Consider the following 18,596-nt stretch of genomic DNA (forward strand, 5'->3'; position numbering starts at 1 on the left):
GTCCTGGACTCCCTCACAAGTTGAAGTTGCCCAGGGAATGTTCTGATGCACAATGATGGTGTCATCTCGTGGCACTCTGCCAATTCCACCTTGGCAGGTCACAAGATTTCCTTCCTTCTGCCTTTGGGAAGTGTACCAGATACTTCCATAGATTGTAATATTCTTATGGTTCCTTTTCTTGTGCGTATTGATAACGTATCCTCACAATTGCTGCTTATTTATGATCTCTGCCCGCACCATACCATGAAATCTATATTTCCTAACACTACTAATGTGATATGCACTCGTAATGTGAAACAGTGAGGCCCGGGCCGCCCAAGCGGAATGTGGGCACTTACCTGCTCCACCACAGGGCCGGCCCTGAATTGTACTTTTGGACCAACCTTTTGCCTGAACTTGGGAAGACGTGGGCCTGTTTGGATTATTCGTGAAGGTGATTAGTAATAACATCATGGACGGTAACATTTTCCGTTCGTTCATGGGTTTAGGACTGATCATGTTCTCTTCGTAGTATTCCTCTTCACCTATTTGGAATGGTCTGCCTTTCTGTAGCATCTGTAAGCATTTGGAGGTGATTTTCCATCCTTGGAAGTTCACCTTCTGTAAACTCTTTCCGCCCCCAAAGCTTTATGACATCATTCTGGACCCCTTTTTGGATTTTTGATTTGAGGTGAATTTATAGCCATGACCCTGCATTAGAACGTACTATAACTTCCAGATTCACATCCTCATTGCTTTAGACTTCTGTGTAGCTTACATCATCTTCACCAGTGTAAGACTAATCACAGGCCCTCACCACACACTTGTGCCTAATCTTCTCTTTCACCCTCCGTCACCGCCCCTCTTTGCCTCTGGGAGCCCGCATACAAATGTTCAGTGCCACCTGTTGGTTAGTGCTTGCTTTCTCTTCTCCTTGTAAGTGAGATTCTATGGTATTTGAATTTCTCACTGGGGCTTGTTACACTTCCCCTAAAACCCTCACAGCCATTCTGGTGGTCACAAATGGCTGGATTGCATCATTTGTTCCGGCTGAGTGGTATACCATTGTGTGGCTATAGCCCATCTTCCTTCTCCAATCATCCCTTGCTGGACACCAGGGTGCTTTCCAAGTCTTGGATATCAGGAGTAAGACTGTGGTGAACACAGCCATGCACATGTCTTTATGCGGTAGTCTTTCTGACTGTTTTGGATAAGCAAGCGGCAGATTAATAGCTGGGTCATACGGGACATGGATACTTAAACTTCTGAGGCAGTTCCACACCTTTGGCATCGTGGCTGCACCGGGTTACACTCCCACCAGCAGTGCAGGAGGCTTCCCTTCTCTCCACCTCCTCTCTGACACTTGTTATTTCCTGTCTGCTTCCTTCTAGCCATGCTGACCACAGTGAGCTGCCATGGCCTTGCAGTTTGGATTTGCATTTTCCTGAGACTTCATGATGGTGAACAAGTTTTCATGCACCTACTGGCCCTCTTTCTGTCTTCTTCGGAGAAATCTCTGCTTCCATCTTTTGACCAGGTTTTCATTGGCTTGTTTTTTTTCTTGTGGAGACGTGCGAGTTGATTGTATCTTTGGGCTTTTCACCCCTTGTCCGATGTGTGGTTTGCAAACATCCTCTCCCAATTGTTGTGGTGTCTTAGTATTCAGTTGATGGTTTCCTTGAGTGGGCAGAAGTGTGTGCATTTGATGTGGTCCCGTTTGTTTCTTGTTTCCTTTGTTGCCCTTGCCCAGTCAGACATGCTTCTTCCAAATAGGCGGCTCAGACAGATGGCAAAGAGCACTCTGCCTAGGTCTTCTCCTACAAGGTTCACGGTTTCAAGTCTGCCATTCAAGGCTTTAATCCATTTCAGGTGGTGTGTGTGCCAGGTGTAACATCATGGCGTACTCTCGTTGTGTTCCATGTGGCTGTGCAGGCTTCCCAGCACCGTTTATTGTAGAGACTCTCCTTTCTCCGCTGTCTCCACTTGGCTCCCTGGTCCAAAATGGGCTGTCCATGTAAGTTTGAGTTGGGCTCTGGGCTCTCAATTGTTTTGCATGGGTCTTCATGCCTGTTTTGGGGCCCAGACTGTGCCGTTTCGGTACCTAGCGCTTCGTCCTCTATGTTGAAATCAGAAATTGTGACACGTGCCGCTTTGTTCGTTTTCCTGAGGATTCCTTTGCCTAGTCAGGGTCTCGTGTTGCTGGCTAGAAACTTCAGGATTCTCTCTTCTTCTCTGTGGCAAATACTGCTGCAACTTTGACTGGGATTGCATGGAATCCAGAGATTCCTTACTGCGGTATGAACCTTTCAAGTGTGTTAATCCTTCCATTCCTAGATCCCTCGATATCTTTTTTTTTCTTGTGTCTTCTTGAGTTTCTTTCCCCAAAGGTTTGCTAGTTTTTGAATTAACATAGAATTCACCTGTTTTGCTAAGGTTATTCACAGAGATCCTATTCTTCGTAATGGCAAGCTCCTGTTTTTTTTTTTTTTTTTTTTCCTTAGCTTCAGTTTTTCTATTCTTTGCAACTTTTAATTGGTTTTGTTTTGGCACAAGTGCATTGCTGTGCTCACATCTGCTGGCAATGCTCCTGTATTTGCTGTGGAAGTCTGGCCCTGTCCAACGTCCCTTCCCATCTGCCTCTACTCTACCTCGGACGCCTGCACCAGAACAACTGAAGCAGTGGTGAGGAGGCCCAAACCGAGGATTCCACCCAGCCCATACTGGGCCACAGACCCAGAAGGTGCGGACCTCACCACTGCACCACCGGCCGGCCACTTACATGTTCAGTGGCAACGTGCAGTTGAGTGCAATGGGAGTTAAATATACTAGTGAGCCCAACTCTAGCACTGTGTAGATGAGGCTAGGTTGTTTTTCGGGTCCATTGTGATGTCAGAGGATTTGTCATAATTGTGTCTCTGAGGTCCAGCATGCTTCCTGGATACAGGTTTCAGAGCCTGCTTGGAGCAGTCTCATAACTCACCCTTCCCAGTTAGCCCATGCTTGACCTTCGCTGCCGTTTTTTGGCTTGTGAATTTCTCTGACTTTCAAACGTTCCAGCAGAGTCTGTCTAAAGACGGACATCATCTTTCATTGTGGATAATTCAGGTGTGATTTCTGTTCACCTTCCATTTTCTGGGTCCTCTTTTTCTTTTCCATAGTATACTCGTCATGGTCTTTCTCAGCTATCTCCCTTAGACATGCTTATCAGTCCGTTCTCCTTCATTCCAAGGGATTAGTTTGTATTTCGTTAATCGCTGTATGTTCTCTAGGGTGAGGTGTGAGTGCTTTCGTGACTCTTGGTTGTTGTCCTTGAATTTGCACCGGTCACTTGTAGGACTCTTGGCTACCCTAGCCAAGGTCAAACTAAGCACTGAGAACACGTGGTCATGTGGGTTGGTTTGACATCCTGAGATCAGAAACTCCAAATTCGAGGTGGTCCTGGCAACCCCCTTCATGGACACAATGTTTCCAAGACAACTTAGACAAATCGGATGAATTCCACTCTCCAGGAAAGATATTTTTCTGTCTCTTTTCCGGATTTGGGAAGCTTCGAACTTGACCCCTGATCCTTGAACGTTCCCCTAGATTCCGTCCAGATACGGGCTTACTTAATTTTTATAGGGTGTGCCATTTGTTTGCCCTACATCCTCTACCCTGGCCTGTTTATTTTTCTTGAAACACAACTGTAAAGTTCTAATTTTCGTGCAACTTCCTTACATGTGGTGTCAAAACACATAATCAATAATCCTTCTACGGCAAGAGGTAGGGGGAGAGAATTTCGATGGAGGCAAACAGAGCACACTAGCCTGGGAGGGCAGCCTTCACGAAGGAACGAAGCCCTGTGGAAGAGGGTGCTTTTCAGCACCCTTGTAGAGCACTTCCAAACAAAGAGACATACCCCAAGCGTGACAGGGCTCCATTCCTTCAAGGCTTCCAAGACATCTCTTGGGACACATTACCATGTGCCCAGTGGGCCCACGTGACACCAGAGCTTCGGAAAAAGAGACTGACCTTCAAAGAATGCTATGGGCCTTGGAAAGGAGGCATCGATTCTTCTCTTCAATGTCCTCAAGACATCTTTCTTGACTTTGCATTATGCTTAAGGCACAAGGGCACTGTAGGTGTGATGAACGCCAAGTCCGGCCACTTGTTTCCAATGAAGTTGCAAGCTTGAATCAGCATGACCTCCCCATAGACTTGAATAGATGACAATGTTCTCCTCTCCGTGCCTGTCCCTCTATTCTCACTTGTGGCCTAGGGTTCCTTTCTTATCCCTTGCATCAGACTCTGTTTTATCTCTTCTAGTTTCTGTGCCTGCTTTCTGTTTGCCAAACCTGTTTCTGGGTATCTGTCCCTTTAATAGCCTAGCCTAGGCCAATCCTCAGACTGTAACCATGCGGCCACCCTGGGGGACATGTTCACCGTGATGTCATAAGCGACCTCAAAATTCGAAGTTGTCCTGACAACCTCCGTGCACACAGAGTTTCACAGCCATCTCAGACCAGTCTGACTCCTCACCCTGTCTAGGTAGGATAGTTTTCCTTTTTCTGCAATTGTTGTCAGTTTCTATCTTTCTCCTTGAACTTCGAAAGGGCTCCTACATTCTCTCTAGACACTGGTTTCACTCCTGTAAGATTATCCTGGGTTTTATCTCTTATATCTTGGGTAGATGGCAAAATGGGTGGACCTTACCCAGAAAAAGTCCTGGACTCCCTCACAAGTTGAAGTTGCCCAGGGAATGTTCTGATGCACAATGATGGTGTCATCTCGTGGCACTCTGCCAATTCCACCTTGGCAGGTCACAAGTTTTCCTTCCTTCTGCCTTTGGGAAGTGTACCAGATACTTCCATAGATTGTAATATTCTTATGGTTCCTTTTCTTGTGCGTATTGATAACGTATCCTCACAATTGCTGCTTATTTATGATCTCTGCCCGCACCATACCATGAAATCTATATTTCCTAACACTACTAATGTGATATGCACTCGTAATGTGAAACAGTGAGGCCCGGGCCGCCCAAGCGGAATGTGGGCACTTACCTGCTCCACCACAGGGCCGGCCCTGAATTGTACTTTTGGACCAACCTTTTGCCTGAACTTGGGAAGACGTGGGCCTGTTTGGATTATTCGTGAAGGTGATTAGTAATAACATCATGGACGGTACCATTTTCCGTTCGTTCATGGGTTTAGGACTGATCATGTTCTCTTCGTAGTATTCCTCTTCACCTATTTGGAATGGTCTGCCTTTCTGTAGCATCTGTAAGCATTTGGAGGTGATTTTCCATCCTTGGAAGTTCACCTTCTGTAAACTCTTTCCGCCCCCAAAGCTTTATGACATCATTCTGGACCCCTTTTTGGATTTTTGATTTGAGGTGAATTTATAGCCATGACCCTGCATTAGAACGTACTATAACTTCCAGATTCACATCCTCATTGCTTTAGACTTCTGTGTAGCTTACATCATCTTCACCAGTGTAAGACTAATCACAGGCCCTCACCACACACTTGTGCCTAATCTTCTCTTTCACCCTCCGTCACCGCCCCTCTTTGCCTCTGGGAGCCCGCATACAAATGTTCAGTGCCACCTGTTGGTTAGTGCTTGCTTTCTCTTCTCCTTGTAAGTGAGATTCTATGGTATTTGAATTTCTCACTGGGGCTTGTTACACTTCCCCTAAAACCCTCACAGCCATTCTGGTGGTCACAAATGGCTGGATTGCATCATTTGTTCCGGCTGAGTGGTATACCATTGTGTGGCTATAGCCCATCTTCCTTCTCCAATCATCCCTTGCTGGACACCAGGGTGCTTTCCAAGTCTTGGATATCAGGAGTAAGACTGTGGTGAACACAGCCATGCACATGTCTTTATGCGGTAGTCTTTCTGACTGTTTTGGATAAGCAAGCGGCAGATTAATAGCTGGGTCATACGGGACATGGATACTTAAACTTCTGAGGCAGTTCCACACCTTTGGCATCGTGGCTGCACCGGGTTACACTCCCACCAGCAGTGCAGGAGGCTTCCCTTCTCTCCACCTCCTCTCTGACACTTGTTATTTCCTGTCTGCTTCCTTCTAGCCATGCTGACCACAGTGAGCTGCCATGGCCTTGCAGTTTGGATTTGCATTTTCCTGAGACTTCATGATGGTGAACAAGTTTTCATGCACCTACTGGCCCTCTTTCTGTCTTCTTCGGAGAAATCTCTGCTTCCATCTTTTGACCAGGTTTTCATTGGCTTGTTTTTTTTCTTGTGGAGACGTGCGAGTTGATTGTATCTTTGGGCTTTTCACCCCTTGTCCGATGTGTGGTTTGCAAACATCCTCTCCCAATTGTTGTGGTGTCTTAGTATTCAGTTGATGGTTTCCTTGAGTGGGCAGAAGTGTGTGCATTTGATGTGGTCCCGTTTGTTTCTTGTTTCCTTTGTTGCCCTTGCCCAGTCAGACATGCTTCTTCCAAATAGGCGGCTCAGACAGATGGCAAAGAGCACTCTGCCTAGGTCTTCTCCTACAAGGTTCACGGTTTCAAGTCTGCCATTCAAGGCTTTAATCCACTTCAGGTGGTGTGTGTGCCAGGTGTAACATCATGGCGGACTCTCGTTGTGTTCCATGTGGCTGTGCAGGCTTCCCAGCACCGTTTATTGTAGAGACTCTCCTTTCTCCGCTGTCTCCACTTGGCTCCCTGGTCCAAAATGGGCTGTCCATGTAAGTTTGAGTTGGGCTCTGGGCTCTCAATTGTTTTGCATGGGTCTTCATGCCTGTTTTGGGGCCCAGACTGTGCCGTTTCGGTACCTAGCGCTTCGTCCTCTATGTTGAAATCAGAAATTGTGACACGTGCCGCTTTGTTCGTTTTCCTGAGGATTCCTTTGCCTAGTCAGGGTCTCGTGTTGCTGGCTAGAAACTTCAGGATTCTCTCTTCTTCTCTGTGGCAAATACTGCTGCAACTTTGACTGGGATTGCATGGAATCCAGAGATTCCTTACTGCGGTATGAACCTTTCAAGTGTGTTAATCCTTCCATTCCTAGATCCCTCGATATCTTTTTTTTTCTTGTGTCTTCTTGAGTTTCTTTCCCCAAAGGTTTGCTAGTTTTTGAATTAACATAGAATTCACCTGTTTTGCTAAGGTTATTCACAGAGATCCTATTCTTCGTAATGGCAAGCTCCTGTTTTTTTTTTTTTTTTTTTCCTTAGCTTCAGTTTTTCTATTCTTTGCAACTTTTAATTGGTTTTGTTTTGGCACAAGTGCATTGCTGTGCTCACATCTGCTGGCAATGCTCCTGTATTTGCTGTGGAAGTCTGGCCCTGTCCAACGTCCCTTCCCATCTGCCTCTACTCTACCTCGGACGCCTGCACCAGAACAACTGAAGCAGTGGTGAGGAGGCCCAAACCGAGGATTCCACCCAGCCCATACTGGGCCACAGACCCAGAAGGTGCGGACCTCACCACTGCACCACCGGCCGGCCACTTACATGTTCAGTGGCAACGTGCAGTTGAGTGCAATGGGAGTTAAATATACTAGTGAGCCCAACTCTAGCACTGTGTAGATGAGGCTAGGTTGTTTTTCGGGTCCATTGTGATGTCAGAGGATTTGTCATAATTGTGTCTCTGAGGTCCAGCATGCTTCCTGGATACAGGTTTCAGAGCCTGCTTGGAGCAGTCTCATAACTCACCCTTCCCAGTTAGCCCATGCTTGACCTTCGCTGCCGTTTTTTGGCTTGTGAATTTCTCTGACTTTCAAACGTTCCAGCAGAGTCTGTCTAAAGACGGACATCATCTTTCATTGTGGATAATTCAGGTGTGATTTCTGTTCACCTTCCATTTTCTGGGTCCTCTTTTTCTTTTCCATAGTATACTCGTCATGGTCTTTCTCAGCTATCTCCCTTAGACATGCTTATCAGTCCGTTCTCCTTCATTCCAAGGGATTAGTTTGTATTTCGTTAATCGCTGTATGTTCTCTAGGGTGAGGTGTGAGTGCTTTCGTGACTCTTGGTTGTTGTCCTTGAATTTGCACCGGTCACTTGTAGGACTCTTGGCTACCCTAGCCAAGGTCAAACTAAGCACTGAGAACACGTGGTCATGTGGGTTGGTTTGACATCCTGAGATCAGAAACTCCAAATTCGAGGTGGTCCTGGCAACCCCCTTCACGGACACAATGTTTCCAAGACAACTTAGACAAATCGGATGAATTCCACTCTCCAGGAAAGATATTTTTCTGTCTCTTTTCCGGATTTGGGAAGCTTCGAACTTGACCCCTGATCCTTGAACGTTCCCCTAGATTCCGTCCAGATACGGGCTTACTTAATTTTTATAGGGTGTGCCATTTGTTTGCCCTACATCCTCTACCCTGGCCTGTTTATTTTTCTTGAAACACAACTGTAAAGTTCTAATTTTCGTGCAACTTCCTTACATGTGGTGTCAAAACACATAATCAATAATCCTTCTACGGCAAGAGGTAGGGGGAGAGAATTTCGATGGAGGCAAACAGAGCACACTAGCCTGGGAGGGCAGCCTTCACGAAGGAACGAAGCCCTGTGGAAGAGGGTGCTTTTCAGCACCCTTGTAGAGCACTTCCAAACAAAGAGACATACCCCAAGCGTGACAGGGCTCCATTCCTTCAAGGCTTCCAAGACATCTCTTGGGACACATTACCATGTGCCCAGTGGGCCCACGTGACACCAGAGCTTCGGAAAAAGAGACTGACCTTCAAAGAATGCTATGGGCCTTGGAAAGGAGGCATCGATTCTTCTCTTCAATGTCCTCAAGACATCTTTCTTGACTTTGCATTATGCTTAAGGCACAAGGGCACTGTAGGTGTGATGAACGCCAAGTCCGGCCACTTGTTTCCAATGAAGTTGCAAGCTTGAATCAGCATGACCTCCCCATAGACTTGAATAGATGACAATGTTCTCCTCTCCGTGCCTGTCCCTCTATTCTCACTTGTGGCCTAGGGTTCCTTTCTTATCCCTTGCATCAGACTCTGTTTTATCTCTTCTAGTTTCTGTGCCTGCTTTCTGTTTGCCAAACCTGTTTCTGGGTATCTGTCCCTTTAATAGCCTAGCCTAGGCCAATCCTCAGACTGTAACCATGCGGCCACCCTGGGGGACATGTTCACCGTGATGTCATAAGCGACCTCAAAATTCGAAGTTGTCCTGACAACCTCCGTGCACACAGAGTTTCACAGCCATCTCAGACCAGTCTGACTCCTCACCCTGTCTAGGTAGGATAGTTTTCCTTTTTCTGCAATTGTTGTCAGTTTCTATCTTTCTCCTTGAACTTCGAAAGGGCTCCTACATTCTCTCTAGACACTGGTTTCACTCCTGTAAGATTATCCTGGGTTTTATCTCTTATATCTTGGGTAGATGGCAAAATGGGTGGACCTTACCCAGAAAAAGTCCTGGACTCCCTCACAAGTTGAAGTTGCCCAGGGAATGTTCTGATGCACAATGATGGTGTCATCTCGTGGCACTCTGCCAATTCCACCTTGGCAGGTCACAAGTTTTCCTTCCTTCTGCCTTTGGGAAGTGTACCAGATACTTCCATAGATTGTAATATTCTTATGGTTCCTTTTCTTGTGCGTATTGATAAGGTATCCTCACAATTGCTGCTTATTTATGATCTCTGCCCGCACCATACCATGAAATCTATATTTCCTAACACTACTAATGTGATATGCACTCGTAATGTGAAACAGTGAGGCCCGGGCCGCCCAAGCGGAATGTGGGCACTTACCTGCTCCACCACAGGGCCGGCCCTGAATTGTACTTTTGGACCAACCTTTTGCCTGAACTTGGGAAGACGTGGGCCTGTTTGGATTATTCGTGAAGGTGATTAGTAATAACATCATGGACGGTAACATTTTCCGTTCGTTCATGGGTTTAGGACTGATCATGTTCTCTTCGTAGTATTCCTCTTCACCTATTTGGAATGGTCTGCCTTTCTGTAGCATCTGTAAGCATTTGGAGGTGATTTTCCATCCTTGGAAGTTCACCTTCTGTAAACTCTTTCCGCCCCCAAAGCTTTATGACATCATTCTGGACCCCTTTTTGGATTTTTGATTTGAGGTGAATTTATAGCCATGACCCTGCATTAGAACGTACTATAACTTCCAGATTCACATCCTCATTGCTTTAGACTTCTGTGTAGCTTACATCATCTTCACCAGTGTAAGACTAATCACAGGCCCTCACCACACACTTGTGCCTAATCTTCTCTTTCACCCTCCGTCACCGCCCCTCTTTGCCTCTGGGAGCCCGCATACAAATGTTCAGTGCCACCTGTTGGTTAGTGCTTGCTTTTTCTTCTCCTTGTAAGTGAGATTCTATGGTATTTGAATTTCTCACTGGGGCTTGTTACACTTCCCCTAAAACCCTCACAGCCATTCTGGTGGTCACAAATGGCTGGATTGCATCATTTGTTCCGGCTGAGTGGTATACCATTGTGTGGCTATAGCCCATCTTCCTTCTCCAATCATCCCTTGCTGGACACCAGGGTGCTTTCCAAGTCTTGGATATCAGGAGTAAGACTGTGGTGAACACAGCCATGCACATGTCTTTATGCGGTAGTCTTTCTGACTTTTTTGGATAAGCAAGCGGCAGATTAATAGCTGGGTCATACGGGACATGGATACTTAAATTTCTGAGGCAGTTCCACACCTTTGGCATCGTGGCTGCACCGGGTTACACTCCCACCAGCAGTGCAGGAGGCTTCCCTTCTCTGCACCTCCTCTCTGACACTTGTTATTTCCTGTCTGCTTCCTTCTAGCCATGCTGACCACAGTGAGCTGCCATGGCCTTGCAGTTTGGATTTGCATTTTCCTGAGACTTAATGATGGTGAACAAGTTTTCATGCACCTACTGGCCCTCTTTCTGTCTTCTTCGGAGAAATCTCTGCTTCCATCTTTTGACCAGGTTTTCATTGGCTTGTTTTTTTTCTTGTGGAGACGTGCGAGTTGATTGTATCTTTGGGCTTTTCACCCCTTGTCCGATGTGTGGTTTGCAAACATCCTCTCCCAATTGTTGTGGTGTCTTAGTATTCAGTTGATGGTTTCCTTGAGTGGGCAGAAGTGTGTGCATTTGATGTGGTCCCGTTTGTTTCTTGTTTCCTTTGTTGCCCTTGCCCAGTCAGACATGCTTCTTCCAAATAGGCGGCTCAGACAGATGGCAAAGAGCACTCTGCCTAGGTCTTCTCCTACAAGGTTCACGGGTTCAAGTCTGCCATTCAAGGCTTTAATCCACTTCAGGTGGTGTGTGTGCCAGGTGTAACATCATGGTGTACTCTCGTTGTGTTCCATGTGGCTGTGCAGGCTTCCCAGCACCGTTTATTGTAGAGACTCTCCTTTCTCCGCTGTCTCCACTTGGCTCCCTGGTCCAAAATGGGCTGTCCATGTAAGTTTGAGTTGGGCTCTGGGCTCTCAATTGTTTTGCATGGGTCTTCATGCCTGTTTTGGGGCCCAGACTGTGCCGTTTCGGTACCTAGCGCTTCGTCCTCTATGTTGAAATCAGAAATTGTGACACGTGCTGCTTTGTTCGTTTTCCTGAGGATTCCTTTGCCTAGTCAGGGTCTCGTGTTGCTGGCTAGAAACTTTAGGATTCTCTCTTCTTCTCTGTGGCAAATACTGCTGCAACTTTGACTGGGATTGCATGGAATCCAGAGATTCCTTACTGCGGTATGAACCTTTCAAGTGTGTTAATCCTTCCATTCCTAGATCCCTCGATATCTTTTTTTTTCTTGTGTCTTCTTGAGTTTCTTTCCCCAAAGGTTTGCTAGTTTTTGAATTAACATAGAATTCACCTGTTTTGCTAAGGTTATTCACAGAGATCCTATTCTTCGTAATGGCAAGCTCCTGTTTTTTTTTTTTTTTTTCCTTAGCTTCAGTTTTTCTGTTCTTTGCAACTTTTAATTGGTTTTGTTTTGGCACAAGTGCATTGCTGTGCTCACATCTGCTGGCAATGCTCCTGTATTTGCTGTGGAAGTCTGGCCCTGTCCAACGTCCCTTCCCATCTGCCTCTACTCTACCTCGGACGCCTGCACCAGAACAACTGAAGCAGTGGTGAGGAGGCCCAAACCGAGGATTCCACCCAGCCCATACTGGGCCACAGACCCAGAAGGTGCGGACCTCACCACTGCACCACCGGCCGGCCACTTACATGTTCAGTGGCAACGTGCAGTTGAGTGCAATGGGAGTTAAATATACTAGTGAGCCCAACTCTAGCACTGTGTAGATGAGGCTAGGTTGTTTTTCGGGTCCATTGTGATGTCAGAGGATTTGTCATAATTGTGTCTCTGAGGTCCAGCATGCTTCCTGGATACAGGTTTCAGAGCCTGCTTGGAGCAGTCTCATAACTCACCCTTCCCAGTTAGCCCATGCTTGACCTTCGCTGCCGTTTTTTGGCTTGTGAATTTCTCTGACTTTCAAACGTTCCAGCAGAGTCTGTCTAAAGACGGACATCATCTTTCATTGTGGATAATTCAGGTGTGATTTCTGTTCACCTTCCATTTTCTGGGTCCTCTTTTTCTTTTCCATAGTATACTCGTCATGGTCTTTCTCAGCTATCTCCCTTAGACATGCTTATCAGTCCGTTCTCCTTCATTCCAAGGGATTAGTTTGTATTTCGTTAATCGCTGTATGTTCTCTAGGGTGAGGTGTGAGTGCTTTCGTGACTCTTGGTTGTTGTCCTTGAATTTGCACCGGTCACTTGTAGGACTCTTGGCTACCCTAGCCTAGGTCAAACTAAGCACTGAGAACACGTGGTCATGTGGGTTGGTTTGACATCCTGAGATCAGAAACTCCAAATTCGAGGTGGTCCTGGCAACCCCCTTCACGGACACAATGTTTCCAAGACAACTTAGACATATCGGATGAATTCCACTCTCCAGGAAAGATATTTTTCTGTCTCTTTTCCGGATTTGGGAAGTTTCGAACTTGACCCCTGATCCTTGAACGTTCCCCTAGATTCCGTCCAGATACGGGCTTACTTAATTTTTATAGGGTGTGCCATTTGTTTGCCCTACATCCTCTACCCTGGCCTGTTTATTTTTCTTGAAACACAACTGTAAAGTTCTAATTTTCGTGCAACTTCCTTACATATGGTGTCAAAACACATAATCAATAATCCTTCTACGGCAAGAGGTAGGGGGAGAGAATTTCGATGGAGGCAAACAGAGCACACTAGCCTGGGAGGGCAGCCTTCACGAAGGAACGAAGCCCTGTGGAAGAGGGTGCTTTTCAGCACCCTTGTAGAGCACTTCCAAACAAAGAGACATACCCCAAGCGTGACAGGGCTCCATTCCTTCAAGGCTTCCAAGACATCTCTTGGGACACATTACCATGTGCCCAGTGGGCCCACGTGACACCAGAGCTTCGGAAAAAGAGACTGACCTTCAAAGAATGCTATGGGCCTTGGAAAGGAGGCATCGATTCTTCTCTTCAATGTCCTCAAGACATCTTTCTTGACTTTGCATTATGCTTAAGGCACAAGGGCACTGTAGGTGTGATGAACGCCAAGTCCGGCCACTTGTTTCCAATGAAGTTGCAAGCTTGAATCAGCATGACCTCCCCATAGACTTGAATAGATGACAATGTTCTCCTCTCCGTGCCTGTCCCTCTATTCTCACTTGTGGCCTAGGGTTCCTTTCTTATCCCTTGCATCAGACTCTGTTTTATCTCTTCTAGTTTCTGTGCCTGCTTTCTGTTTGCCAAACCTGTTTCTGGGTATCTGTCCCTTTAATAGCCTAGCCTAGGCCAATCCTCAGACTGTAACCATGCGGCCACCCTGGGGGACATGTTCACCGTGATGTCATAAGCGACCTCAAAATTCGAAGTTGTCCTGACAACCTCCGTGCACACAGAGTTTCACAGCCATCTCAGACCAGTCTGACTCCTCACCCTGTCTAGGTAGGATAGTTTTCCTTTTTCTGCAATTGTTGTCAGTTTCTATCTTTCTCCTTGAACTTCGAAAGGGCTCCTACATTCTCTCTAGACACTGGTTTCACTCCTGTAAGATTATCCTGGGTTTTATCTCTTATATCTTGGGTAGATGGCAAAATGGGTGGACCTTACCCAGAAAAAGTCCTGGACTCCCTCACAAGTTGAAGTTGCCCAGGGAATGTTCTGATGCACAATGATGGTGTCATCTCGTGGCACTCTGCCAATTCCACCTTGGCAGGTCACAAGTTTTCCTTCCTTCTGCCTTTGGGAAGTGTACCAGATACTTCCATAGATTGTAATATTCTTATGGTTCCTTTTCTTGTGCGTATTGATAACGTATCCTCACAATTGCTGCTTATTTATGATCTCTGCCCGCACCATACCATGAAATCTATATTTCCTAACACTACTAATGTGATATGCACTCGTAATGTGAAACAGTGAGGCCCGGGCCGCCCAAGCGGAATGTGGGCACTTACCTGCTCCACCACAGGGCCGGCCCTGAATTGTACTTTTGGACCAACCTTTTGCCTGAACTTGGGAAGACGTGGGCCTGTTTGGATTATTCGTGAAGGTGATTAGTAATAACATCATGGACGGTAACATTTTCCGTTCGTTCATGGGTTTAGGACTGATCATGTTCTCTTCGTAGTATTCCTCTTCACCTATTTGGAATGGTCTGCCTTTCTGTAGCATCTGTAAGCATTTGGAGGTGATTTTCCATCCTTGGAAGTTCACCTTCTGTAAACTCTTTCCGCCCCCAAAGCTTTATGACATCATTCTGGACCCCTTTTTGGATTTTTGATTTGAGGTGAATTTATAGCCATGACCCTGCATTAGAACGTACTATAACTTCCAGATTCACATCCTCATTGCTTTAGACTTCTGTGTAGCTTACATCATCTTCACCAGTGTAAGACTAATCACAGGCCCTCACCACACACTTGTGCCTAATCTTCTCTTTCACCCTCCGTCACCGCCCCTCTTTGCCTCTGGGAGCCCGCATACAAATGTTCAGTGCCACCTGTTGGTTAGTGCTTGCTTTCTCTTCTCCTTGTAAGTGAGATTCTATGGTATTTGAATTTCTCACTGGGGCTTGTTACACTTCCCCTAAAACCCTCACAGCCATTCTGGTGGTCACAAATGGCTGGATTGCATCATTTGTTCCGGCTGAGTGGTATACCATTGTGTGGCTATAGCCCATCTTCCTTCTCCAATCATCCCTTGCTGGACACCAGGGTGCTTTCCAAGTCTTGGATATCCGGAGTAAGACTGTGGTGAACACAGCCATGCACATGTCTTTATGCGGTAGTCTTTCTGACTTTTTTGGATAAGCAAGCGGCAGATTAATAGCTGGGTCATACGGGACATGGATACTTAAATTTCTGAGGCAGTTCCACACCTTTGGCATCGTGGCTGCACCGGGTTACACTCCCACCAGCAGTGCAGGAGGCTTCCCTTCTCTCCACCTCCTCTCTGACACTTGTTATTTCCTGTCTGCTTCCTTCTAGCCATGCTGACCACAGTGAGCTGCCATGGCCTTGCAGTTTGGATTTGCATTTTCCTGAGACTTCATGATGGTGAACAAGTTTTCATGCACCTACTGGCCCTCTTTCTGTCTTCTTCGGAGAAATCTCTGCTTCCATCTTTTGACCAGGTTTTCATTGGCTTGTTTTTTTTCTTGTGGAGACGTGCGAGTTGATTGTATCTTTGGGCTTTTCACCCCTTGTCCGATGTGTGGTTTGCAAACATCCTCTCCCAATTGTTGTGGTGTCTTAGTATTCAGTTGATGGTTTCCTTGAGTGGGCAGAAGTGTGTGCATTTGATGTGGTCCCGTTTGTTTCTTGTTTCCTTTGTTGCCCTTGCCCAGTCAGACATGCTTCTTCCAAATAGGCGGCTCAGACAGATGGCAAAGAGCACTCTGCCTAGGTCTTCTCCTACAAGGTTCACGGTTTCAAGTCTGCCATTCAAGGCTTTAATCCATTTCAGGTGGTGTGTGTGCCAGGTGTAACATCATGGCGTACTCTCGTTGTGTTCCATGTGGCTGTGCAGGCTTCCCAGCACCGTTTATTGTAGAGACTCTCCTTTCTCCGCTGTCTCCACTTGGCTCCCTGGTCCAAAATGGGCTGTCCATGTAAGTTTGAGTTGGGCTCTGGGCTCTCAATTGTTTTGCATGGGTCTTCATGCCTGTTTTGGGGCCCAGACTGTGCCGTTTCGGTACCTAGCGCTTCGTCCTCTATGTTGAAATCAGAAATTGTGACACGTGCCGCTTTGTTCGTTTTCCTGAGGATTCCTTTGCCTAGTCAGGGTCTCGTGTTGCTGGCTAGAAACTTTAGGATTCTCTCTTCTTCTCTGTGGCAAATACTGCTGCAACTTTGACTGGGATTGCATGGAATCCAGAGATTCCTTACTGCGGTATGAACCTTTCAAGTGTGTTAATCCTTCCATTCCTAGATCCCTCGATATCTTTTTTTTCTTGTGTCTTCTTGAGTTTCTTTCCCCAAAGGTTTGCTAGTTTTTGAATTAACATAGAATTCACCTGTTTTGCTAAGGTTATTCACAGAGATCCTATTCTTCGTAATGGCAAGCTCCTGTTTTTTTTTTTTTTTTTTCCTTAGCTTCAGTTTTTCTATTCTTTGCAACTTTTAATTGGTTTTGTTTTGGCACAAGTGCATTGCTGTGCTCACATCTGCTGGCAATGCTCCTGTATTTGCTGTGGAAGTCTGGCCCTGTCCAACGTCCCTTCCCATCTGCCTCTACTCTACCTCGGACGCCTGCACCAGAACAACTGAAGCAGTGGTGAGGAGGCCCAAACCGAGGATTCCACCCAGCCCATACTGGGCCACAGACCCAGAAGGTGCGGACCTCACCACTGCACCACCGGCCGGCCACTTACATGTTCAGTGGCAACGTGCAGTTGAGTGCAATGGGAGTTAAATATACTAGTGAGCCCAACTCTAGCACTGTGTAGATGAGGCTAGGTTGTTTTTCGGGTCCATTGTGATGTCAGAGGATTTGTCATAATTGTGTCTCTGAGGTCCAGCATGCTTCCTGGATACAGGTTTCAGAGCCTGCTTGGAGCAGTCTCATAACTCACCCTTCCCAGTTAGCCCATGCTTGACCTTCGCTGCCGTTTTTTGGCTTGTGAATTTCTCTGACTTTCAAACGTTCCAGCAGAGTCTGTCTAAAGACGGACATCATCTTTCATTGTGGATAATTCAGGTGTGATTTCTGTTCACCTTCCATTTTCTGGGTCCTCTTTTTCTTTTCCATAGTATACTCGTCATGGTCTTTCTCAGCTATCTCCCTTAGACATGCTTATCAGTCCGTTCTCCTTCATTCCAAGGGATTAGTTTGTATTTCGTTAATCGCTGTATGTTCTCTAGGGTGAGGTGTGAGTGCTTTCGTGACTCTTGGTTGTTGTCCTTGAATTTGCACCGGTCACTTGTAGGACTCTTGGCTACCCTAGCCAAGGTCAAACTAAGCACTGAGAACACGTGGTCATGTGGGTTGGTTTGACATCCTGAGATCAGAAACTCCAAATTCGAGGTGGTCCTGGCAACCCCCTTCACGGACACAATGTTTCCAAGACAACTTAGACAAATCGGATGAATTCCACTCTCCAGGAAAGATATTTTTCTGTCTCTTTTCCGGATTTGGGAAGCTTCGAACTTGACCCCTGATCCTTGAACGTTCCCCTAGATTCCGTCCAGATACGGGCTTACTTAATTTTTATAGGGTGTGCCATTTGTTTGCCCTACATCCTCTACCCTGGCCTGTTTATTTTTCTTGAAACACAACTGTAAAGTTCTAATTTTCGTGCAACTTCCTTACATGTGGTGTCAAAACACATAATCAATAATCCTTCTACGGCAAGAGGTAGGGGGAGAGAATTTCGATGGAGGCAAACAGAGCACACTAGCCTGGGAGGGCAGCCTTCACGAAGGAACGAAGCCCTGTGGAAGAGGGTGCTTTTCAGCACCCTTGTAGAGCACTTCCAAACAAAGAGACATACCCCAAGCGTGACAGGGCTCCATTCCTTCAAGGCTTCCAAGACATCTCTTGGGACACATTACCATGTGCCCAGTGGGCCCACGTGACACCAGAGCTTCGGAAAAAGAGACTGACCTTCAAAGAATGCTATGGGCCTTGGAAAGGAGGCATCGATTCTTCTCTTCAATGTCCTCAAGACATCTTTCTTGACTTTGCATTATGCTTAAGGCACAAGGGCACTGTAGGTGTGATGAACGCCAAGTCCGGCCACTTGTTTCCAATGAAGTTGCAAGCTTGAATCAGCATGACCTCCCCATAGACTTGAATAGATGACAATGTTCTCCTCTCCGTGCCTGTCCCTCTATTCTCACTTGTGGCCTAGGGTTCCTTTCTTATCCCTTGCATCAGACTCTGTTTTATCTCTTCTAGTTTCTGTGCCTGCTTTCTGTTTGCCAAACCTGTTTCTGGGTATCTGTCCCTTTAATAGCCTAGCCTAGGCCAATCCTCAGACTGTAACCATGCGGCCACCCTGGGGGACATGTTCACCGTGATGTCATAAGCGACCTCAAAATTCGAAGTTGTCCTGACAACCTCCGTGCACACAGAGTTTCACAGCCATCTCAGACCAGTCTGACTCCTCACCCTGTCTAGGTAGGATAGTTTTCCTTTTTCTGCAATTGTTGTCAGTTTCTATCTTTCTCCTTGAAC

This window comes from Equus asinus, chromosome 22 (assembly GCF_041296235.1).
Source record: "Equus asinus isolate D_3611 breed Donkey chromosome 22, EquAss-T2T_v2, whole genome shotgun sequence".
In the NCBI taxonomy this organism is placed as follows: Eukaryota; Metazoa; Chordata; class Mammalia; order Perissodactyla; family Equidae; genus Equus; species Equus asinus.